Below are 21,762 nucleotides of genomic sequence, written 5' to 3'. Positions count from 1 at the left end.
AACCTATTTTGCCTACGCCCGCGGCTGCAGGGATGGCGCATGCGCTTAGGGAGAACTCCTGCGGACAGACGCAGGCGCAGAGGCAGACGCAGGCGCTGAGCCTTGTCCCTTACTGGTAGGTGGGGAAAACTAATCTCTTTGTAGGCATAAAGCGCCGCAAAACGCCGAGAAAATGTTGAGGCTCCTTCAGGCACGGGGCAGTCAGGTGCGGAATGGATACCTAGGAAATTAACATTTAGTATGGGATGGCACTGGACATGGGACTGTCCTGCACGAATTTTTACTCTGATTGAGGAAACCAAGGGTACCACAATCTTCACTCGGGGAAGCGGAGTAGAAAAAACAAAAGAACCACCAAACAGACCATAAGACCAAACGCGTAAAAGTCGCAAATTCAATTGCGAAGAAAGAGCGCGAAAAGCTGTTTGTTCATTGACGGGTTGAGTAACCTCTTGTTAAGTGCCCGGAGCCAGTGCATTTAAAACTTGGGACGCAAATGTCAGGACCTGAGGGCTGTAACAATTTCATTGTGTCTAGTGAGGAAGGAAATTTATCTTAAACAGTTTGTGAGATATTAGCTTCTTGGAGGTGGGTAGACAAGTCTTTCCCCACCTCACATTTAAAGCGTGGCTTTGTGAGAATTAAAAAGCCTATTTTCCTCAGCCTGAGCAGGACCAGCAGAGAAAGTGGTAGCCCTGAAGTCCGCCCCACCCACCTCCAATCCTTCAGTGCCTTTTGGGAAAAAAAAAAAAAAAAAGTCCACAGCTAAGTTGGGCGGCCCCGCACCACAATGCAAGTCTTACAGTAATCTTTCTTAACCACTCAGAATTCATTTCTAGAATCTTTTTCATATTTTTACCCCTCTTTTATAAAAGTCATCATTTGGAGATGAAAAAGATGTGAAAAATATCCCTGTCTTGATTGCTTTGTTGCTACTGAACCTCACTCTTCCCCACCAGTCAGTAAAGTTGTGATTGTTGCTTAATCTGTGATTAATCAGGACGTTAGGCTGTTAGTATGTAGATGCTTAGTTTAATCTTGTTAATATTTGCTGCCATTTAGATTACTGTCTTTACAAGGTTTTCTCTTCAATCAGAGCAGTGTTAAGCCCAATCTATTTATTTTCTGTTTTTTTTTTCTTATTAATGGACACAAGCCAAAATTGTTTTCTATCCCATAAGGCATGGGCAAATGATAACAGCAAATGAAAATAAATGAGAAAATGATACTAAAACATCCGAAAATACAGAGGAACATTATGTACTATAAACAAAGGAAAAAGTATATTTTCCTTAAACAAAACAAGGTCAGAGCCCGAGATATTTATTATAGCTCTGGTTATCATTTAGTAAAAGAAACATGAAACTGGAAACTTTCGCCTTTAAAATGTGCAGCTAAAATGAAGGTGAGGTGAAATGACTCAAGGTATTATCCAGACCTGATGCATAGGTCATTATTGGATAAAATGTCACTATCTCTGCCACTGAGAAAATGCCACTCTCTTCTGCATGGTTGCTCAGAAGATAAGAATATATGCAAACTATTAAACTCAGTGACACTAGAAAATTTTGCACAATAGGCATGGTAGTCCCAAAGGAGCCGTTGGCATAACTCACAATTTGATCTAAAAAAATGTTTAATATAAACTAGAGTTTTTCTAATACAAAAATTTTAGTAAGCATTTTATTTTGCAATAAATTTAAAATTACAGAGAGGTTACAAAGATAGCCCAAGGAGTTCCCATCCCTTTACTCAGCTTGCCTTAATGTTAACATACAGCTATTTGTCAAAACTAGGGATTTATGTTTGTACAATACTATAAACTACAGACTTTACTTGATCTCATTACTTTTTATTTATTTGATCGTTTATTCTTATTATTTTTTATTTATTTGATCTCATTACTTTTTTAACTACAATCTTCTATTCTAGAATATAATTTTGGATACCACATTACATTTAATCTGATAAATATTTTACTGTAGTTATTATTTTAAGAATAAAATGAATAATTTAAAAATGTAACATTTTATAATTTTGCACTGTTTAATTTTTTCAGCAGACTGAAATGAAAATTGTCTAAATTATCCACTTTGTAGATTATTTAAATTGATCTTTTGTCTTCTCACCTATTAATTAGATTCTTAACTTTTGTCTGTCATGCTTTTGGTTCTGCTGTCCAAGAGAAATCAAGGTAACTAAATTAAAAGGCCTGTATGTGAAATTGTCATCAATTTTACACCTCTCCCTTGGGTATTCACCAACTTCCTTGAAATGCCCACCCCTTATTCTCTACACCAAAAACTAATTTCCTAGGACCCATAAATGAACTCCAAATGTGGCCTCTTCTCCTGCAGTAGGCTTCTTTAGTTTCCTCTTTTTTTTCCTGCTCCTATCAAAACCTAGCCAGCCTATAGCTTATTTCCTGAGGACATTTCCAAGGACTATCCAGCCATTTGACAAATTAATAGAGTCAAGATGTTTGTAGGTAGAATTGGCATAGAGTTACCTCTAGTAAAAATAATTGCCTACTACATGGCTTCCAGTTACTTCATTAAGGAGATATAACCTGTTACTGGAATTTTCAGGTACCATAGCAAGTCAGTGGAAGGGATTTTTGGTGGATGAGCAGGTCTTTCAGATCTGCTTAAGACAAATGCTTCCTTTTTATCAACCATAGGCCTAAACCATAATGGACTAAACCATAATGGAACTAGGTGGGAAAAGAGGTTAAACCTGGAAACAAATAAGCCTGTTTCTTTTTATGAGATAATAACTAAACTCAAATTTATAGAAATTTCATCTATAATATATAAGTGAAAGTATAGTGCTGTATTATACTGTAATACTATTAAAACATTTGTATTGTTTCTATTATTCATCTCTTTTCTCTCTATTAATATAGTTACTCAGGAAGTAAATAGTTTATCCCAAAATTTGCTATGAGATTAACTTTCTGATACTTTTCAGCACCTACAGTTCTTTTTTGTTTCTGTAGTTTTTGTTATAAATATTATAGGTTAGCAGGAAGTAACCCGTTAGGTTGGATTTACTAGTATTTACTAATAAAATGTTTTCTCTCTGCATTTCGTCTTCCAGAGCCAACCCAATGACAAAACGTTGAAATAATAGTTTGTTTTTAGTGTTCTTAGGCTTCCTTTTCTGTATCTGCCCCCCCCAACACATTATGATTACTTTTTATTGAGGTACTAAGTACCCTTCTCCTTTCCTCTCACACTGCTCATCAAAACTGGATCTCAGGCATGAATATGATACCTGCGTTTTACAACCTGACATAATTTTAACTTGGTACATTAATTCCTCAGGGCATTTACTTCTAGTTTTTATCTCTATCTGTGAAATGAACAAAAGGCCCTAACTTCTACTAAAAGAATTTTAAGCTTTAGTGTAGGAGATCCTCCAGTGGGGGAGCATGTGGAAAGAGGAAGGTTTCTTGGTGTCCTCAGTATAACAGAAGGTGGCAGCTTATCAGGCTTCACTAGTTTTCATCTACAGAGAAAATAATGTCACCCAAAGGTCTACTTCACTGTTAGCCTTTATCCATATGATCTCCAGAGGTGTTCCCCTCTCCCTTAAACTTATGCATTTGATCATATCACTGTATTCAAGATCGCCTTATGATCTCAGCCATCATACCATGTTCCAGGTGGAAACATTTACAAAGTTGCTTTCTTGGAAGTTTCATTCTTATGTCTCATTGCCACCTTGATCTTGAAATGATTTTTTTTTTTTTAGATAAGCTGCCACATTGTTATCTCCAACTATTTAGATGTCTACATCTTACACTTTTTAATATTTCCTAACAGGGTCCATCTGGCTCAGGCCTAACATTCAATATATACTCCCTGAATATTTGTTAATTAATTTATTCTTAAGAAAGACAGTGCCTAGATTGCTAAATCCTATTACATATGAATCACCTGAAGTAAGGCACAGAGTTATTCTCACTTGTTAGCCTTATAATCTCTAAAACACAAATTCTTTCAGTTTCATGCCATTAAAAATATTGTTATTCTGAAAATGATCATTAATTGTGGTCTTATACTCAGTGATTAAATCAAGTTTTCCTACTCTGAAAAACAGCATGGAGGTTCCTCAAAAAGTTGAAAATAGAACTACCCTATGACCCAGCAATTGCACTACTGGGTATTTACCCTAAAGATACAAATGTAGTGATCTGAAGGGGCACGTGCACCCGAATGTTTATAGCAGCAATGTCTACAATAGCCAGACTATGGAAAGAACCTAGATGTCCATCAACAGAAGAATGGATAAAGAAGAAGTGGTATACGCCTGGGTGGCTCAGTTGGTTAAGCAGCTGCCTTCAGCTCAGGTCATGATCCCAGCTTCCTGGGATCGAGTCCCACATCGGGCTCCTTGCTCAGCAGGGAGCCTGCTTCTCCCTCTGCCTCTGCCTGCCTCTCTGTCTGCCTGTGCTCGCTCTTTCTCCCTCTCTCTCTGACAAATAAATAAATAAAATTTAAAAAAAAAAAAAGAAGAAGAAGTGGTATATATATACAATGGAATACTATGCAGCCATCAAAAGAAATGAAATCTTGCCATTTGCGATGATGTGGATGGAACTGGAGGTTATTAAGCTTAGCGAAATAAGTCAATCAGAGAAAGACAACTATCATATGCTCTCCCTTTTATGAGGAAGTGGAGATGCAACATGGGGGCTTGGGGGGTAGGAAAAGAATAAATGAAACAAGATGGGATCAGGAGGGAGACAAACCATAAGTGACTCTTAATCTCACAAAACAAACTGAGGGTTGCTGGGGGGAGGGGGGTGGGGTTATGGACACTGGGGAGGGTATGTATTATGGTGAGTGCTGTGAAGTGTATAAACCTGGCGATTCACAGACCTGTACCCCTGGGGATAAAAATACATTATATGTTTATTTAAAAAAATTAAATTAAAAAGATTCACAAAAAAAAATAAAGTTCTCCTAGATAATAAAGGTAAATAGATTGAACAAATAAGAGCCTTATGCCCACTAAACTTCATCTCCCTAAATGAAAATGTAGCATCGTCAAAGTGAGGGCCTCAGGCCATATAATTATTACTCTGAAACAAAACCTATGTGAAGAAAAATAGTAGATTTATTGCCTTTCTTCCTAGGGATTTATGGTTTGTTCATTCCTTCATTCATATAACAATTACTGAGTTTCTAGTTTATCCCACATATTCAGATATGGGCTGAGACACTGCCATAGTTACTGGAATAACTAGACAAGAGTAATTAAGCAGAGTAGTTGTGTTAATGAAAGCAAGAAATAAATTCTATTATTTCTGATACCTGAACTCCTAGTGAGTGGAGAAACTTATTCTTGTTGAAAGTGGTTTTGTTTTGTTTTTCATGCACCCTGTTTTTAATTTGAAGAATGTCATCAAAAAGTTATTTTCTTAGAAATATTCATAGAAATCCCAAGAATTGGTTGAATCATGTTTTTAAGACCCCCATTGTCAACTACCTGTACTAGAGGGACAATAGTATTTTAAGGGGCTTCTACTAAACTATGAGTCATTGACTGCTCTCTTTTTAATGCTTTCTTATAATCATCCACAGGTATAAGAATGGCAGTGGAATCATCAGAAGGACCTTTGATAATGTGGCTTCCTGCCTGTCCAAAACAAGAGTGCTCATACAGCAGGAAATTCAGTAATGTATTCAGGATTCTCATTGACCTAAACCATTTTCTTTGTTGCTTGTTACTGATACTTCATAAAACAGTCTCCACCCACAGTAAAATAGAATTCTTAGATAATTTGAATAATAATTCCAGATAAGGAAATGAATATTTATAGTAACATATTCATGTATTAAGTCTTTATTACTACCTCATTATAAATTAATCATGTAGAAAATTTTCTCCTAGAAGGAGGTATTGTAAGAACATCTAAGTCATTGTCCTATTGTTACTTAAACCCAAGTTTTGCTGCCTGTTGCTTGAAAGGCCACCACTATTCAAGAGATAAATTTTGATTGGAAAGGAATATGAACTTTATTCAGGAGGCCAGCTATCTAGGGGAAAGGGTGGATTCTTGTCCAAACGCCAACTCCAAGGCTTCTGCCTGGCCCAGAGATTTTGAAATGGTTTTAATTAGTTAAAGGAATACAGTGGTCTGTGACACTTCTTGATTACAAGAGACTCAATGATACCAGCTACAGAGTTATCTTGGTAATCAGAAGTTCCGGGTCCTTGGTACCAGTGGGTGGTTATTATGCAAGGGTACTCTGTTCTTTCTGCAAAGGAAGGTAAGCTCTATGGATGTGCAGCGGTCAGTAAAGTCATCTGTGTGACCTTAAAAAGAAAAAACATTTTGCTAAAAGATTGCTGGGCTAATCAGAAAGCCAAGGCAGCTTCAAGCCAACTTGCTGGCCTCTGTGGCCTGGGAAAATTTTGGTCCCTTATTCCCCAAGGTCAGTGGTCTGCAAATCTCAAAGAAGGCAAATTAGTTTTGTTACAGATCAAGGACCTTAAGTGAGCAGGCGAAGAGTGTGTTAACTTGAAGCAAGCTAACCCTTAAGACTGGCTAGAGTGCTGTCACACTATGCAGGTGTGTTAGACTATTACTCCACACATGGTAAGCTACAGCTTTAGCATTGCACCCATTATGTAGCCTCCAGAGGACACATGGCAGAGATTATACTCTGAGAAGGTAAAGAACACATAACTTACTAGAGGACATGGTTGTATGAACAGAAGTGACATTTATGAAGAACTTACTTTGTTCAAGAGTATAGAACATAAAAAATATATAGTTTTTCAAATCTTCTTAAGGACCATATGTACTCCAAAGAGATAATTTTTAAAAATTGGATTTGTAATAATTCTAGTTTGACTTTAAATACATTTATTCATTCAATCTAACTCTTTCAACAGGACTAAATTTCTCATTTAGTACTGCAGAGCTCCCAGAAATTTTGGTATTCATTTCTGGTATCTATTTCCCTATCTCTCTTTGACTCTTCAACCTACTACAGTTTTATTTCTGTTACTACTATTTCATTAAAATTACACTCATTAGGTCCTTTTCTCAGTACACATTTTATTTGCTCTGGAAATGTCTGTTAATGAGGCAATTACCATTATGGGATATTCTCCCATTTTTTTTTAAAGATTTTATTTATTTATTAGACAGAGATCACAAGTAGGCAGAGAGGCAGGCAGAGAGAGAGGAGGAAGCAGGCTCCCTGCAGAGCAGAGAGCCCGATGCGGGGCTCGATCCCAAGACGCTGGGATAATGACCTGAGCTGAAGGCAAAGGCTTTAACCCACTGAGCCACCCAGGAGCCTCCCATTTTTGTTGACCAAACCGAAAGCTAACAAAAGGAAAAAAAAAATGAAGCTACCAAAAGGTAATATGGAGCTTCTGACTTTATGTAATTCTTTTATATAATTATTAGTAAGAAAAAGTAGGCTCAAATGCCAGTAGGTAACAAAACCAAGTGGGAAAAAAACCCACAAAGTTTGGCAATTATACATTAGCTCCCCTGACCTAACAGAATGCTAAGAACATTTCTGATGAGTCAAAATGAGGTGGCAGTAATTGAATGATGGAAAGGATGAGTCTATATCTAGGGCAAGTAAAGAATAAGTTGTTTACTCAGGAGCCTTATAGGGTGGAATTGGTATAATACTTATGTGTGAGTGATTTTTTAAAGTTACTTTTACATTGAACAAGCCCTAAGCATAAGACCTAAGAAAACATTTTTTTTTTTTTGCTTCCCATTATCTCTTTAGATATTTCTAATGGTGAGAGTTTTCCCCCACTATTGAATTAGAATTCCAAAATTCTAAAATTCTAAAAGCAGACTCCTACTGAGCAGGGAACTCTATGCAGCACTTCATATTAAAACCCTGAGATCATGACCTGAGCTGAAACCAAGAGTTGAAGGCTTAGCCAACCGAACCACCCAGGCGCCGCACCCCCACCCCCACCCCAAGGCTTTTCATCCACTCTTAGATAATAACCAGACCTTAAAAACATTTTAAGGTCCCCAACATTCTGGGTTCTTAAATCAAGAGTGTTGTTTCTTGTATAATAATCTGAATTCTGCATTTAACTTAAAGTTACATCTTTCCCCCCTTCTTTCAGGTTGTGCTGATTTTAGGTGCCATTTTGCTAACCTGGGCTTCAGGCCATTCTAGATTTGGAGCATGAGAAGCAGGAAGAAAAAGATGATAAGAATATTTTTACTTGAAATGACTTTGGTGGGCTAGATTTGAGTTTCTGGGATTGACAGATATTTAGGACTAACTCTTTCATGGATGCTTTTGTGGGTACTTGAAAGAGTCCCATCACTGGGGTCTTTCACCTCTGGATCACTACTAGATATAGATGTGTTTGAATGTTGCCTTGATCTTTCCACCCTTGTTACCTCTAGACATATGGGATTCACTTAGATCCTATCCTTGTGGGTCTTTCAGTAACTCTTGATCCCTTTCAGTAGCTCTATTGAACGGAATCCAAGGTGAGCTCTTCTACATATATGGCCCACCTCCAGCTATGGGAAATCCTCAAGTAGACTTTACCTGGGCAAATTTGAGAGTGCAAGCCAATGTCCAAACAATAGAAACTCCTCTATAACACCACAGCATTTGGTAAGCTGATCTCTTGACGTCTTGATTTCTCTGGACAAGAATCAGGCTGGTCCTTAAGCCTCACCACTGCAGGATAAGACAGTACGCTTTCTCAGTAGGCTTCTTGGAGGCCCCTGCATGTCCAAATGAAAGTGAGGAGAAGGAACAGGCATCTCCTATTCCTTACCCTTTGGGGATGGAGGACCTGAGAGTCCAAGAGTTTTGTTATTATTTCCTTTAAAATCTGAATTTGTTCACTGTATTGTGCACCTAAAATTAATATAACACTGTATGTTAATTATATTGGAATTAACAATAATAATAAAATTTGCTAAATTTGGGTCTGGCGCCTTACTTTAGTTTGAAACTTCTAGTTCATCTTGATGTGTCAGTTGTAGCTTGTCAATGTCCTGAGATATTCCTTTTTTGGGAAATAGGAAATTTGGGACTAGAATTGAATTTGAGTAAAACATGAATACATTATTTTCGATTCTTCTCCACATGAACTTTTGTCATTTCTCAGTTCATTAATAATTTAGCTATGGGGAACTGAACACTGTGTTATTAAATTTTTTTCTTTTATAACTTTAATTATAATAACTGATATTTATTTGAGGATGATATTTCCCACCTCTTTTGTCATTTTTTTGCCCTTCTGAAATGTAAAGGAATTAATAATCCTTCAAGTAAACCTCTATGGGATGATCTTGGACTATGAGAGCTCTCTTATATGCCATTAATTTCAATTTGGACTTATCTTTGCCTACTGTGTAAATTATCTCTCCAATAGTTGGGAATGATTGCATCTCTTCATTAAGGAAATCATCTCTCATATGAAAAGTCATCTTAGAAAAAAATTTTAATATTGTCATTTGTCTTGCCATGTAAGACTTCTGACAGAAAATTTTCTCATAGATGATAGGTACTTTATTTTTTAATCAAAGAAAAAATGGTGTCTTATAGCCGATCTTTAAAAAATATTTATTTATTGGGGCACCTGGGCGGCTCAGTGGGTTAAGCCGCTGCCTTCGGCTCAGGTCATGATCTCAGGGTCCTGGGATTGAGTCCCACATCAGGCTCTCTGCTCAGCAGGGAGCCTGCTTCCCTTCCTCTCTCTCTCTGCCTGCCTCTCTGCCTACTTGTGATCTCTCTCTCTGTCAAATAAATAAATAAATCTTTTTTTTTTTTTTTTTTTTTTATCTGAGAGAGAGTGAGAGTGTGAGGCCAACTCTGCTCTGAGCAGAGACCCCGATGTGGGGGTCCATCAAGGACCCTAAGATCATGACCTGAGCTGAAGGCAAATGCTTAAATGACTAAGCTACCCAGGCTTCCCAAACACGTTTTGTTAAAAGAAGTTGAGATCTGTCATGTATAGAAATTTTGGCTTAAAGGGGAAAGAAAATAGTAAGTACATCAATTTCATATTACTTCCTTGTAAGATATTAAAGTGATGTGACAAGAAAGCAAAGATTACTATTTATAAAACATTACTGTGAAGCTAGTTAGAAAACTCTATAGCAGAATTAGAGAGAACATAAAATTGAATAATCTTGACCCATTTTATTTACATAGGCACATAGGAATTATGACTGAATCAAAGCTATGATCCACCAGGCCAACATTTTACTAGCAACAGTAGCCCAAGTTTATAAAAACTGTTATGCAAGTGTTAGTCATAATGTCTAAGAATTTCAGATGAAATTGTAGGATGGTTGGAACCAGAAAGTTGATTTCATTGAATTTTTTTGTCCCATCACATTTTGTAAGTCTTAAATACATCTAGCCTCACTCCATGTCTTTTTAATTAAGGCCATGATTGGGGTTGAAGTGAATCACTGTCTTTTTTCGCATGGTATTTTGGTATACAGTATGACTGGTAATTTTGTGTTGTGTCAATTCAGCTGTAACTGTGGTTTCTAGAATTTCTTTTCTGTTAGTAGTTTCAATTTAGAGTTGGCTGTTAGAGAAATTTACATGAGGTTTGGAAGGAAGAAATAGCAGCCATTATCTCAGAGGATCGATGCAGGGTCTCAGGCAACCTGGCTCAGTACATCCTTGTGTGTGTCTGCATGTGAATGTGGTTACTGATGTTCTAGCTCCCCTTGTTCACACAGATTAGTACCTAGGCCCACAGCTTCTTTAGCTCTCATAAGATCTCCTACGTTAGCTTTTCCAGTTCCTGGGCCTGTAGCATATATAGCAAGATGGTGAAAGGCAGAAACTTTTTCTGCAGGTCTAAGGCCATCTTTCTTTAAGTTTGACATAATGAGTGACCAGCTTCCAGTTTGTACTTGTGGAAGAAAAATGTGTTCTTGGGGCGCCTGGGTGGCTCAGTGGATTAAGCCGCTGCCTGCTTCTCTCTCTCTCTCTCTCTGCCTGACTCTCCGCCTGCTTGTGATCTCTCTCTCTGTCAAATAAATAAATAAAATCTTTAGAAAAATGTGTTCTTGCTTTACCCTACTGTCTGTCCAGCTTCTCTTCCTAACTCTCTGACCTGCTGATTTGTAATGATTTCTGGCCCACCAACAGACACAAAGGCACCAGCCTCCCACAAAGTTTTTCACACCTCCTTCTGTGATCCTTTGTAGTGATTTCTCTCTAATCCTCCAGCTATTCACATTCATATCTTTCTTTCCTCAGCTTCCCTCATAATTGTGTTAAATTTTTTTTTTTTTACAATTTTATTTATTTATTTGACTGAGAGCACAAGGAGGGGAAACAGTAGGCAGAGGGAGAGGAAGAAGCAGGCTTCCCACTGAGCGGGGAGCCCAATGCAGGGCTCAATCCCAAAACGATGAGATTATGACCTGAGCTGGAGTTTAATCACCTGAGCCACCCAGGTGCCCCTTAAATCTAATATCTATAGTAAGTCCCTTATTCCATACTATTCATAGTTTCCTGTTTTCCTGATTCAACCCAACTAATGTAATGCCTATTTATAGAAAGGATTATAAGAGATTATAAGAGAAACCTCAGTGGGAGAGCTGAAAAAACACAAGGTTAAAGATTTCTTTGGACATGGCAAAGAAGAAGTCTGTTTAGGGGACACCGGGAAGACCACAGAATAGCCTACACCAAAGATCCTACGCCAAAGGATCTTGAATATAACAAGGAAATTAAAAAGGAATCCATAGTATTTTTAGGTCTGCCCTGAATATATTTATATTCTCAATGAAGTAAAAAAGACCAACTCTTAAAATGTGTCCTTTACTTTACATATATTTTAAATTCTCTTATGACAACTTTTATCTTTTTTCTCTGCTTTTACATAATTGTAAGCACAAGGAAAGGAAAAAGAAAAAGAAAAGCAAGATGTTAAGAAGTGCCTGACTTTACTTTCCAAAGTTAACTTTTCAAATTCTCTTAAGAATATGACAAAACTTTTGCATATTCCCACTGAAAGTCCATATGAACATATCCACAAAATTTTCATTCCATTTTAGGTCATCCAAGGATCTTTCTGCAAAGCCCATCTATGTAAGTATAGGGAGTTTTTGTACTCCCTTCCCATTACTTCTATAACATCATCTTTTCTCAGTCATCCCTATCTTGGTTATTAGCATCATCATTCACATAAATGATAAAGCCAAAAACCTCATCAATCTTGTTTCCATTCTTCCTGGCTTCTCACAACAAATCCATCAGTGAATCTGTTTGACCAAACCTCCTAAATATTTCCCAATTCCAATAACCTCTCACCACCTTCACTCTTACCTTTATTTACTTTATTGGACTATAGTAAAAGCCTCCTAACTGATAAACCTACTTCTACCCTTGACCTCTTTGGTTCATGCTCCACAGAGTCTATGGGAGACTTTGAAAATGTAAGTCAGATCATTTTATTTTCTAGCTTAAGATTTGCCAGTATCTGCCCATTGTAATGAGAATAAAATCCAAAGTTTTAAGGTCCCACATGACTTGACCCCTAACAATTTGCTTATGATACTCTCTTGAACACACTCAGCAGGTACCCACTTTAAGGCAGTTTTGCTAGCTGTTACCTCTGTTTGGCATGTTCTAATACAGCCAGCTCTTCTTCTTCTTCTTCTTCTTCTTCTTCTTTTTAAAGATTTTATTTATTTATTTGACAGGGAGACAGTGACAGCAGAAACACAAGCAGGGGGAGTGGGAGAGAGAAAGCAGGCCTCCTGCTGAGCAGGGAGCCTACACAGGAACCTGGGATCATGACCAAGCTGAAGGCAGTCCCTTATAACTGAGCCACCCAACAGCCCCCCTAGCTAGCTTTTCTTATCTTCTTGGCCAACTCTTATCATTTCAGTCCCAGCATAAAATGTCATCTTTTCAAATGAAACAAGATAAAATCAGAGAGGGAGACAAACCGTAAGAGACTCTTAATATCAGGAAAAGAACTGAGGGTTGCTGAAGTCAGTTGGGGGAGGGTGCAGTGGGAGGGATGGGGTGGCTGGATGAGGACATTGGGGAGGGCTGTGTATTGTATAAGACTGATGAATCACAGACCTGTATCTCTGAAACAAATAACACATTACATGTTAATAATAAAATTTTTAAATGTCATCTTTTCAGAAATATCTCTGGAACCAGCATGTCCAAGGTAACACTCACCTCTCGGTCACGTTCTATTTTATTATCTTTGTAACACTTGCCCACTATCTGCAACAATCCCTTCTGTTTATTTATTTGTTTACATGTTTGTTGTCCATCTCCCTCCTCTAGAGCCTTGTCTACTTGTTTATCACTGAAACCCCAAGACCTAGCTCAGCCCCTGATAAGAAGTGCTCATCAAATCCTTGTTGGATGAAGAGTATGGTGATTTTACTTTATAAAAAATAATGAAATGTATTGATATTATCACAGTTATATTCCCAGTATATACTCCAGAAACTTATAGAAGCTTATACATATTTACTGTGAAGACTTCTATGTCTAGATTGTAATGTGAATCTGGATTGTTTAGAATCACAGTGATTACAAATGACAAATAATTCTGTAATTCCCTTTTCTAACAGTTCTCTCAGTGTCTCCTATACTAACATACATTCTTTCTGTAATCCTCCCCTTCAGGAAGCTGGTCCATCATTATGGTAAACATCTAAACCCCTGAGCTCTAAAATTGTCCTTTAGCTTTTCTACCCTAAAAGTTACCATGGTGTTGCCTGGCCTGTAGTAATCCGTTAGTCATTATTTATTTTTTACGGGCTGTGTTCTTGATGATATACAAACCACTTTAGGTCTTTTAAATGGTAACTTTTCCAAACAATTATATGTAGACGACTCAATATGCTATGCTACTCATGGATTCTAGCTAAAAATTAACATAAGGTATGGGTTTTAAAACATACTTCCTCTAATCTAAAAAGGACTAAGCATCAAGTTGTTTATCTCCACCCAGTAGAGTGTACAGGAACTCAATAGTTGTAGCCTACAAAATAGTTCCAGAAAGTTTCTCTGTATCAATTATTTCAGAATTCACAGATGAATCTAGATCCCAATCACCCCTAACAAAACCTGCTACATCTAATAGGGAAATTCCAAAATATGATGTCCTCTTCTTATTAGTGTAATAGAGACAAAATTATAAATTGTATGAGGTAGTCATAATTACCTATTTGTAAATATTCTTGGTCTTTCTCTTCTCCCTGAACATCCACCTACATGTAAAAGAAAGGATTTTTTGAGGGCGGGGGGTTCCTTGTGGCTATCATTTAGTTTCCTGAATTCAAGTGTGGGTCTAAACAAATACACGAGGTAAAACAAATGAAACTCGGATGGGCCATTTCAGCTTTAGCACTTCCCATAGTGTTCACTGAGAACTTCATTAATAAGTAGAAATGCATTACAGCTCAACTTCTCTCTCCTCCCAACCCTGCTTCCTTTCCCTCCATCCTACAGGTGTTGATCCCAAAAGCACTCCTTAACAAACATCCTGCCCCCAAAATGCTATCACAGAACCTGCTTCCTGGAGAACCCAACCTGTGATAGTTATTCTTTTTTTTCCTTAAGATTTATTTTTAATGTTGAGTAATCTCTATATCCAATGTGGGGCTTGAACTTATATGTAACACTTCCTCTTAAAGCTCAAAAAAACATTCTCCTTGTTGGGAAGAACTTTAAAGCCTAAATTGTTCTTCAGATCTAGAAATCATTGCTAACTTTTAAGTACAAGTAAAAGGTTGAAAGGTTACTACTCATGCTTTCAAAACATCTGCTTGGGATGCCTGAGTGGCTCAGTGGGTTAATCATTTGCTTCGGCTTAGGTCATGATCCCAGGGTCCTGGGATCAAGGCCTGCATTGGGGGTCCTTGCTTAGCAGGGAGGCTGCTTCTCCCTCTGCCTTCCTATCCCCCTGCTTATGCCCTCTCTCTCTCTCTCTCTCTGATAAATAAATAAATAAATCGTTAAAAAATTTGCTTATATTATTATGAACATTTTCTTACATGTAACATTTTTTCCTTTAAAAATTAAGCATTTCAGGGGCACCTGGGTGGCTCAGTGGGTTAAAGCCTCTGCCTTCGGCTCAGGTCATGATCCCGGGGTCCTGGGATCGAGCCCCACATCGGGCTCTCTGCTCAGCAGGGAGCCTGCTTCCTCCTCTCTCTGCCTGCCTGTCTGCCTACTTGTGATCTCTGTCTGTCAAATAAATAAATAAAATATTTTTTTAAAAAATTAAGCATTTCAATCCTTTCACCGCTTAAAGATTTTAGGATATAAGGTTATAAGGTTAGTGAGGAAATTAATTGCAAATAGCTCAGAATTTGCTTTTATTTTAGTATTATTTTCAATGGAGTCCATAGACTCCATAGAATTTCTGGGGGCACCTGGGTGGCTCAGTGGGTTAAGCCTCTGCCTTTGGCTTGGTAATGATCTCAGGGCCCTGGGATCGAGCCACACATTGGGCTCTCTGCTCAGCAGGGAACCTCCTTCCCCCTCTCTCTCTGCCAGCCTCTCTGCCTACTTGTGATCTCTATCTCTGTCAAATAAATAAATAAAATCTTAAAAAAAAAAGAATTTCTAGTGATATGGATGAACATTGATTATACAGTCTATGAGAAAAACAGGTAGAATTTTAAAATGCTTTAGAGGTGTTTGGTAGTCGGTAGAGCATGCAACTCTTCATCCCTTAATCTTGTGAGTTCAACCCCCACATTGGGCAAGGAGCCTACTCAAAAAAATAAAAATTTTAAAATACTTTAATATGAATAAAATGTCTTTAGAATGTATTCCATTTCATGGGGCACCTGGGTGGCTCAGTCACTGAGCATCTGCCTTGGCTCAGGTCATGATCCTGGGGTCCTGGGATTGAACTCTGTGTCTGGCTCCCTGCTCAGCAGGAAACCTGCTTCTCCCTCACCCATTCCCCCTGCTTGTGTTCCTTTTCTCACTCTCTCTCTGTCAAATAGATAAATAAAATCTTCAAAAAAATTTAAGAAAAGAATGTCCCATTTCACAACCACTCTTTTCTGATTATAAAGCAATATAGCTCAAACTATTTTTGTTTGAGCAATATAGCTCAAACAAAAGGAAAACAATACTCTCAATTCTATGATCCAAAGAAGTAATAATATGTTACTTTTTAGAATATTGTATTTATGTATTCGGGAGAGAAAGAAAGAGAGCATGAATAGGGAGAGGGTTAGAGGGAGAGGGAGAAGCAGACTCTCCCCTGAGCAGGGAGCCAGACATGGGGCTTGATCCCAGGAGCCTGGGATCATGACCTGATCAAAGGCTGGTACTTAACCAATTGAGCCACTGAGGCACCCCTGTATATGTTATTTTAACTTTAGAAATAAACATTCATATTAGATTATCTGTTTGCAAATATGTGCATATGCTAATTTCAGTTTTAAGATACTTAATAGAACATGTTTTAGGAACCTCCATTTTTAGGACTTTGCTAGAAAATTCCTTAAAATGTGGTGAAAAGTTATAACATTTCTTTTACAATACAGAATTTTGATTAACACTGGGTGTCACTCCAATGAATTCAATCTAATGATATTTATTACACTTGAGGAAATTGTCCTATAACCTCTATCTTACTACAACTCCACTCTCATGGTGACAAACCCCAGTTCCAGTGCACAGGGAAACACCTCTTTTTCTGTTTTCTAAGCCTACAAAGTAAGTGCCATAGAGAGGTGCTTGTATGAGTTGTTCTTGTCAGACTGACTCTCCTACATATAACAAAGATAAACTCTTAGTGAAAGATAAAGAACAAACAACCCAAAAACATTGGCATTGGAGAGTGACCAAAAGTAAGGAGATTCTAGAGGGAAGTTGGCATTTGTAAGAAGAGAGGTACTCAGAATTCTAAGTTTCTGGCGTAAAGGCAGTCCTCTATTTCCTCCCTGCAAGTTGGCAAAAAGTCATACAAAACAGGTTTTTTGGCTTCAGGTTTTTCTGGCTTGAAGAGTAAGAGACAGATTTTGGGATAGGTACAATTTCTAGAAAGTAAAAGGGAAATCAAAGGAAAGAGGGAGCCAGAGAAGGGAGTCTCTAAATTCTTTTTATATATATCTTGTTGACTTCTGAACAGTGCTTAAATAGGACAAACTTAAGGAAATCAAGCCCGGTTTAAAAGAACTAACCTGATATTTGAGCCCAGTCAATTCAGTTGAATGCTAACTAAACAAAACAAACAAAAAAGCCCTAACATTATTTAGGTATTGAAAGTATGAAAATGTAACTCATTTTTTGAGAGAAAAAACAATCAACAGAGATCAACTTAGAAATGTCCCAGGTGTTGTAATTAGCAGACAGAGATTAAAAGTGATTATTATCAACCTATTTAATGACATAAAAGAAAATACATGCATCATCAATGAAATACATGAATTCTAACTGAGAAATAGAAACTATAAAAAAGCAAACAGAAATTCTAGAACTAAAAAAAATGTAATACCTGAAATAATAACTCACCAGATGAACTTAACAGTAGAATGCAGATAACAAAATAGAATCAGCAATCTTGAAGATAGGTCAAAAGAACCTGACTCTAATCTGAAGAGCACAAAAAATGTTGAAATAAAAATTAAAAAGGCCTCAAGGACCCCATCAAAAAGTCTAAGATAGGGCCCCTGGGTGGCTCAGTTGGTTAAATGTCTGTCTTCAGCTCAGATTACCAGCCACCATCCTGGAACTGAATCCCATATCAGACTCCTTGCTCAGCAGGGAGCCCTGCTTCTCCCTCTGCCTGCTGCTTCTTCTGACTGTACTCTCTTTCTCTCTCTCTCTCTCTGACAAATAAATAAAATCTTAAAAAAAAAAAAACGTCTAAGATGTATGTAATTCGAATCCCAGAAGAAGACGAGAGAGAGGAAGAATGGACAGAAAGAGTATCTAAGGAAAACATGGCCGATTATTTCCCAAATTTGGTGAAAGATATAAATTTACACATTCAAGGATCACAACAAACCCCTATAAGATTAATACAAAGAAAATCACACTGTTATAAAGAATTGACTGGCTTTTGTCCCTAGTTCTTAGGAGATAACCTCTAAATCTTTGAAATTTACTGGAATGATAAGAATATCTTTGTTATTTATGATGGAATCCTGGGACTATATCTGAGTATATGCTAATGAAATGATGCAGGATGGGTGCTGGCCACACCAGAATGACTAACCATGTAATTTACCGGGTTGGGGCTTTGAGTTATTTGATGTGAGCCCAACATCTGGAGAGGGCAGGGTAGACTGGAAATTGAATTCAATCATGTGGCCAATGATTCAATCACTCATGCTTATGTAATGAAACTCTAGTAAAAACTCGGGGGGCTAACAAAGGCAAGGAAAGCAAGAGCAAAAATGAACTATTGGGATTTCATCAAGATCAAAAGCTTTTGCACAGCAAAGGAAACGGTTAACAAAACCAAAAGACAGCTGACAGAATGGGAGAAGATATTTGCAAATGACTTCTCAGATAAAGGGCTAGTGTCCAAAATCTATAAAGAACTTAGCAAACTCAACACCCAAAGAACAAATAATCCAGTCAAGAAATGGGCAGAAGACATGAACAGACATTTCTGCAAGGAAGACATCCAGATGGCCAACAGACACATGAAAATGTGCTCCACATCACTCGGCATCAGGGAAATACAAATCAAAACCACAATGAGGTATCACCTCACACCAGTCAGAATGGCTAAAATTAACAAGTCAGGAAATGACAGATGCTGGCGAGGATGCAGAGAAAGGGGAACCCTCCTACACTGTTGGTGGGAATGCAAGCTGGTGCAGCCACTCTGGAAAACAGCATGGAGGTCCTCAAAAAGTTGAAAATAGAACTGCCCTATGACCCAGCAATTGCACTACTGGGAATTTACCCTAAAGATACAAACGTAGTGATCTGAAGGGGCACGTGCACCCGAATGTTTATAGCAGCAATGTCCACAATAGCCAAACTATGGAAAGGACCTAGATGTCCATCAACAAATGACTGGATAAAGAAGAAGTGGTATATATACACAATGGAATACTATGCAGCCATCAAAAGAAAGGAAATCTTGCCATTTGTGATGACATGGATGGAACTAGAGGGTATCATGCTTAGTGAAATAAGTCAATCAGAGAAAGACAACTATCACATGATCTCCCTGATATGAGGAAGTGGAGATACAACATGAGGGGTTTGGGAGGTAGGAGAAGAATAAATGAAACAAGATGGGATTGGGAAGGAGACAAACCATAAGTGACTCTTAATCTCACAAAACAAACAGGGTTTCTGGGGGTAGGGGGGTTGGGAGAGGGGGGTGGGGTTATGGTCACTGGGGAGGGTATGTGCTATGGTGAGTGCTGTGAAGTGTGTAAACCTGGCGATTCACAGACCTGTACCCCTGGGGGTAAAAATACATTATAAGTTTATAAAAAAAATAATAATAAATAATTTTTTAAAAAAACAGAATGGTACAGAAAAACAAAAACAAAAACAAATCCAAACAAACAAACTCTGGGGGCTAAGGTGAAATTTCCTGATTGGTAATTAGACATAGTGTACCTGGAAGGTGAGGTGTTGGAGGACACAAAAACTTTGCTTTGGGCACCCTCTGAGACTTCACTCTTTGGGTCTCTTCACCTGGTTAGTCTTGATTTATATCCTTTATAATAAAACTACAATTACAGATTTGGTGCTTTCATGAGCTCTATGAATCATTCTAGTGAATCATAGAATTTTATGGGTAGTGGGAATGCTTGAATTTATAGCTAGTTATTCAGAGGCATTTGTGGCCTAGGAACCTTGGAATTGTATCTAATTTCTGAAGTGAGGGGAGGATTTTGTCCTTAACTTGTGAAGTCTGACCCAAATCTGGCTAGTTATCATCAGAGTTGCATTACACATACTTAGGTACATTGTCATCAAATTTCAGAAAAGAAACAATATTTTGAAAACTGTCAGAAAACAATGATGCACTGTCTATAAGCGAACTATGATTTGAATGACTGTCAACTTCTCATCATAAACACAATAGAGACCAGAAGACAGTAGAACATCATCTTTAAAGTTCTGGAGGGGAGAGGGGAAGAAAACCATATCAATTCGGAATTTCTATATTGTGAAAGTGTTCTTACAAGAATAAAGGTGAAATAAAATATATCTTCAAATAAAGAAAACTAAAGGAATGTGTTGACAGTGGTCATGCTCTACAAGAAATATTTAGAAAGGAAGAGTTCAAGATGGAAGAGTAGAAGACCTTAGTTTTGTCTGGTCCCAGAAATTCATCTAGATAGTTACCATATCATTCTGAATGCCCATGAATTCAACGGGAGATATAAGAAAACAATTGCTGCTATTCTACAAATATAAAAGCAACCACTTTCTACAAGAACCCAACACAGAAAAACTCATCTCAAGAAAGAGAACAAGAGGCAACACTGTCTGCCAGGGACCTAATCAGTATGGACATAAGTAAGATGTTGGAACTAGAGTTCAGAAATACAAGTATAAAGTTACTAGCTGGGCTTGAAAAAAAGCACAGAAGACACTAGTGAATCCCTTTCTTGAGAAATAAAAGAAGTAAAACCTAATCAAGTTGAAATAAGAAAGGCTTTTAATGAGATGCAATAAAAAAATGGAGGCTCTAACTGTGAGGATAAATGAAGCAAAAGAGAGAATTAGTGATATAGAAGACAAAATGATAGAAATACAGAAGCTGAGAAAAAGAGAGCTAAACAACCACTAGATCACAAGAGGAGAATTGGAGAGATAAGAGATCCATAAAATGAAACAATATTAGAAAAATTGGGATCCCAGAACAAGAGGAAAGAGCAAGAGGGGAAGAAGGTACATTGGAGCAAATTATAGCTGAGAACTTCCCTAACCTGGGGAAGGAAACAGGCATTCAAGTCCAGGAGGCACAGAGAACCCCTCTCAAAATCAATAAAAATAGGTCAACACCTTAACATATAATAGTAAAGCTTGCAAATCTCAGAGACAAGGAAAAAATCCTGAAAGCAGCTCAGGACATGAGGTCTGTAAAGTCAAGGGTGGAAACATTAGAATGGCAGAAGACCTATCCACAGAGAACTGGCAGGCCAGAAAAGACTGGCATCATATATTCAGGGTGCTAAATGAGAAAAATATGCAGCCAAGAATACTTTATCCAACAAGGCTGTCTTTCATAGTAGATGGAGAGATATGAAGCTTCCATGACAAACAGAAGCTAAAAGAATCTGTGGTCACTAAACCAGTCCTGCAAGAAATATTAAAAGGTTTCCTTTAAGTGAAGAGAGAGTCCAAAAGTAACATAGACCAGAAAGGAACAGAGACAATATAAAGTAACAGTGACTTTACAGGTAATACAATGGCACTAAATTCATATCTTTTAACAGTTACTCTGAGTGTAAATGGGCTAAATGTCCCAATCAAAAAACACAGAGTATCAGATTGGATAAAAAAGCAAGATCAATGGATATGCTGTTTGCAAGATACTCATTTTAGACCCAAAGACACATCCAGATTGAAAGTAAGGGGGTATAGAACCATTTATCATGCTAATGGACACCAAAAGAAAGCTTGGGGTGGCAATCCTTTTATCAGACAAATTAAATTTTAAAACAAAGTCTGTATTTAGAGTTGAGGAAGGACACTATATCATAATTAAAGGGTCTGACTAACAAGAAGATCTAACAATTGTAAATATTTATGTCCCTAATGTAGGAGAAGCCAATTATATAAG

The 21,762-nt window shown here is 37.6% G+C and overlaps 1 long non-coding RNA gene across 1 annotated transcript; it reads left to right on the top strand.

Annotated features, from left to right (window-relative positions):
* Nucleotides 1-12,056: 12,056 nt before the first annotated feature.
* LOC122904029 lies at nucleotides 12,057-13,358 on the top strand. The gene is made up of 3 exons (XR_006384132.1): nucleotides 12,057-12,086; nucleotides 13,155-13,182; nucleotides 13,305-13,358. It is a non-coding gene; the product is annotated as an uncharacterized LOC122904029 (long non-coding RNA).
* The last annotated feature ends 8,404 nt before the right edge of the window (nucleotides 13,359-21,762 follow it).

Source organism: Neovison vison, chromosome 4 (genome assembly GCF_020171115.1).
Source record: "Neovison vison isolate M4711 chromosome 4, ASM_NN_V1, whole genome shotgun sequence".
Classification (NCBI taxonomy): Eukaryota; Metazoa; Chordata; class Mammalia; order Carnivora; family Mustelidae; genus Neogale; species Neogale vison.
The sequence above is the reverse complement of the archived record's forward strand: the minus strand, read 5'-3'. Positions and strand labels throughout refer to the sequence as shown.